This window comes from Branchiostoma belcheri, unplaced genomic scaffold (genome assembly GCF_001625305.1).
Source record: "Branchiostoma belcheri isolate BF01 breed outbred unplaced genomic scaffold, Haploidv18h27 scaffold16, whole genome shotgun sequence".
Lineage (NCBI taxonomy): Eukaryota > Metazoa > Chordata > Leptocardii > Amphioxiformes > Branchiostomatidae > Branchiostoma > Branchiostoma belcheri.
This window is the reverse complement of record NW_017803046.1, coordinates 4,073,122-4,077,569: the sequence shown is the minus strand read 5'-3', so window position 1 is coordinate 4,077,569 and position 4,448 is coordinate 4,073,122. Positions and strand designations below refer to the sequence as shown.

At 43.2% G+C, this 4,448-nt stretch overlaps 1 long non-coding RNA gene across 1 annotated transcript in view; it reads right to left on the bottom strand.

Annotated features, from left to right (window-relative positions):
• Positions 1 to 4,448, bottom strand: part of LOC109466169 — a 19,305-nt gene that overhangs the window by 9,879 nt on the left and 4,978 nt on the right. Inside the window, exon 2 of the long non-coding RNA XR_002140010.1 lies at positions 535 to 657. This is a non-coding gene — a long non-coding RNA (uncharacterized LOC109466169). The remainder of the gene's footprint in view (positions 1 to 534; positions 658 to 4,448) is intronic.

The window sequence follows — 4,448 nt, the reverse complement described above, 5'->3', positions numbered from 1 at the left end:
CCCCCGTATCCAATCACACGATGTTATACCGTGCCGTTAATACGAGAAGATACGAATTATGCCACCTGGATATTACGGATATTGTTGCCTCATTGTGCCATAGAGCTACTTATAATAGTACAGTATTTTGGATTTGAGATGAAAGCTTATTTTTCTCATGACCTTCGCAACGTCCTTCAGAAGTTGATTCTATTCGTCATTATGCTTTTGCCAACTTGAAGTCGTATGACTATGAGTGAAGCTAGTCATTTCCAGCATGCGGCGTATGTATTCTGACTCAGTACTGCTGCGCCTAGGCATTCATAGCTTGTCTAGGGCGATATCATTCAGGCACACACAGGTGTAACTCGCCTGGGAATTCATGATGGTTGCGATTGTGATATGCCTACTTAAGTCGTCAGAAAGAATTGGATGGCGAATATGTAGAATCTCATCTGTACACGCTAAGTGCTCCTGTTTTACATACTACGCATGCAGCAATACATGTGTAACATATCAAGTTCATGAGAGGCTAGGAAAAAGAAACCGCCTTACCTTCGAGATGTTTTCGAGTTGTGTAATGGAAGCTGCCGGACGGGATCTCTCTACTTGAAGACCGGTAGATGGAGAAGCTTGCGGCCGCCTGGTGATTAGGCCAATAACGGCCAGTCTCACCACCTGTTGCGTAAAAACAGGGCAATGAGCGTTTGGCACTCTGACAGGAAATACCGAATGTCGATGAGTTTTTTTTACTTCCCTTATTACATGTACATATCATAAATGTTTAAAGTATGCAAACGTATAGAACGATAGGTGAGAGTGCAGCGTGCATGGGTACGTAGGGCGTTTGCAGCTTGTAGCCCCAGGTGATGGCAGATGAACACTCGCTGAACAGTCAGTCCATATATGCATCTCTCGCGGGGACCGCCCGTAAGACTCTATAAATTACCTGGTCGACGTTATTTCGTTAGAACCCTAAAGTGATGATATAGTGAGGCAATAGATAAACTAAGGCCCATGTTCTACTGAAAATGTACTCTATGGAACAACTTGTGGCCGAGTTTGGGGACCAAAAATCTATTTCTGTCAACGCTGTCTTTTGGGTGGACAACATCAAAAGGAGATAATTTTCTATGCATATGATTCATGTTGCCTTTCTTTTTTCTCTTTGACTGGTATCTATTAACGGCGGTGCAACAGCTGATGCTAGATAGCCTTTGGATAGACTTGCGCTACGACATGCAGAATATGCTAGACTTAGAGCTCAATACTGTACTTCTGTACCAAAATCGCGCATTTTTTGCCGTCAGCAGTGAAAATGAAGTGCACTGTAGTTTCTTTTTGTTCTGTGTTTACGTGTCCAAAACCTCGCCAACACCGTCCCAGTGAAACCGCGCTGAATGTAATCATGGAACGTTGTGCTGCATTAATGTTTCTAATCATGATCACCTTGCTGACACACGGTTACAAACATGGATTACTCTCCAGTCATGTAAGAATTTTAAACGTGTTACAGTCCTACGGTCATTACGTCATCATTTTAATGGGTACGTTCTGTTGAAGACGCCATGACGAGACGCCATATCCCGTTGCCATGGCCCCAATCGTTAGAACGCCACGTACAGACGGCCAAAATACTCAGAGTTTGTAATCATTCCAAAAATACACACCTTTTTTTTATTTATTCAAAGCACAACAAGAAAAAGCGTCGCTGCACTCAACTTATTTTGCCAGCACCACTTGAAAATAAACATATATATACACACCAAAATACACACCATTGGAGCAGGAGGTAGTGCCTCAATAGGAAGGAAAATATGGGTGTATTTGGTTTGGTTGGAGCGAGTCTCGCTCAGGTTTACGTAGAAACTTGAGCAGAGATTTGCATGATTGAGCTCTTGACGTCACTTGGCATATCAAATAAGCTTATTTTCCTGTCGTGAGACACGCCAGACCATACTTAGCTGTAATCTAAGCCCCAGTAGCCACCATAATCTTCCAGGCACAACGCAATTTGTTACCGATTAGCTGAACTCTAAGTAGCCCCACTGTGCGTCAGAGCACGGCGGGACAGCCTGTTTTTATGTGATTACTACAATCATCATATTACTACAAACATATTAAATACGCCATTACTTATAACATGCGTACACAAGGTTTTCATCGTTCGCCAATAATACAGATTCTTCGTTAAAGTGATCATTTTCTCTAACTTTCACTAAAATTGAAATTACATCGTAAGTATTAGTCTCTCTGTACTCTTGTACAGAATAGTCGTTGAAGATATTTGATTCATTCTTGCAATTGACATGAATTTGTAGGACAGCAATACCGTGACGACGAAAGATGCTCAAGAACATTCCGTCCGGTTTAGACCGGAATGATTTTTCTCCACTCACACAGAAAGACCCTTACTCTTTTGCGGTAAGTGCGGTGGGTTCTTAAACGTGCTCGAGGTGTAGGTAACACGGGACTTCCACTTAACGTTCTGCCCGATGTCTGTCACAAATAACACTAGACATAATTATAGCATTCTAATTGTATCAAATTAAGGCAGGGAGAGCTATCTTTCCATACATACTCACACATGTGGTGCAAAACCATTTAAATTTCAATTCTGTTAGTTACGGATCGTTCCAGGCTCTCTCCGGGGCTACGTATAATTCAGCATCTTAGACCTTCATGTAAGTCAAATATTTTAGGTGAGAACAACTTTGTAGGATAAGTTACGATAGAATGGAAGTCAGGGGGTAGAAAACTCCTGGTGTGCATGTGTGTCATTTATGTGCGGGAAGTTTGCCAGCATTTGTCTCTGACTTTTGCAATGAAATGAGTGAAGGTAATAACTATTGTCAGTGAGGATTTGCTGGTGTGATCTTTCGCCGTCTTCTGAAGACTTGGAGGATTTACACGTAGCTTTGAGGATTACTTGTAGAAGGGAATGAATGGTGACTGGGCGGGGCTTGTAACAGCAGAGCATCTCTATTATTGCTGCGAATACAGAAATATTAGTTCGTGTTTCTTACGCTTGATGGGTATGAGAAGGGTAGCACAGAATCGGAGAAGCTCGGAAGCAAATGTGTACAAGCGCCATTATGTATTCTCGTCTGTGCTTTCCCACCAGAGTGTGAAAGGGGTGTTTTCAGATTTTAAGCAAGTATCTTTTAAAAAGTTGACCGTGTGCCAAAGCGGTTTTCGGATGCTGTTTCTTACAACGCCACAACAGTGCTGGGACTCAACAGAGCCTTCAGATACAGTAACTTACGCCAAAAACGCCTACAGCATTCGCATGCCTAGTGCACCAAAATACTTGAGCGCTTCGAGAGTGTTGCCGAAGTTTTGCAGATCAATCTCATGTCCTTAATATCAGAAGCCGTGCTACTCAATTCAATTTTCAAGTGTTTACCGTGGAGCCATCAATCGACCCTCTTCATCTTATAGGATCTTCTACCCACCCCCTCCTACGGCACACAGTTCTTTCCCAACATGCTTAGCGCGTTGAAACAACAAACTTCAACATTAGGGACGAGAAAAGGGAACTGCTACTGCAAATAACTCTATTAAGTTATGTAGATTTCATCTTGTCAGACCAAGCTGTCAGTGTACGTCAATCATCAGATTAAGGCGTCAGCTTGACAAAGTAGGGATTTAGGACTCCTGATACCGTGTGCCGTGGTGTATCAGTCAAGGCCGGCAGCAGATAAGCTTTTAATTACAGATAGGCATGAAAGATTCGTCTAGTGAAGGGAAAAGGAAGGTCATGTGCAAATGTGTGTGTGTGCGTGCGTGCGTATGCGGGTGCGTGTGTGTGCGTGCGTGCGTGCATGTGCTTGTGCGAGTGTCCATGTATGTGTCTCCCTGTGTGTGTGATACTGTAGTACGTTGATACTTCGAAAATAGTTTTTCCAAAGGATGTAGCGCTGATGATTCAAAGTTGATTTCTTTTCATAGGCAAAGCAACGATTCACCATGTCTGCCACATTTGCTTTTCAATCATGGAGAGGAAAATGCAGTTGTGAGATTTTGACTAGAAGGACATATACAACAGCAGTATCATCAAGAGTGGCAGAATTCAGACGAAAGAAGCTCTGAACTACTACTATCTTCACTAGTAGTAGGGAAAGGCCAAGGTCAGCCTGGAGGTTCCTGACAAAACAACGGCATCTACTCGTGCCCTGAAGGCAAACTAAGAGGCATTCTGCAACTGGCCTTATCTAAAAAGCCTCGCAAAATGCGATGGTTCCCTGCTATTCGTTACACACAAAGTGCCTGACTGTATCACAAACTCAATAACGCTTGGGCCATCTCCACTCCATCTCTGTGTGTTATCACAGTGCACTGTAGTCTGTATGGGGTGTAATACACCACAGCAGGCATTCTGGTAGATGGATGGATGCCTCCTTTCCACCATGAGACTACGTTTCACAGATTAACCCTACCTAGACCGGGCTTTTTTTTGGCATGGGGGG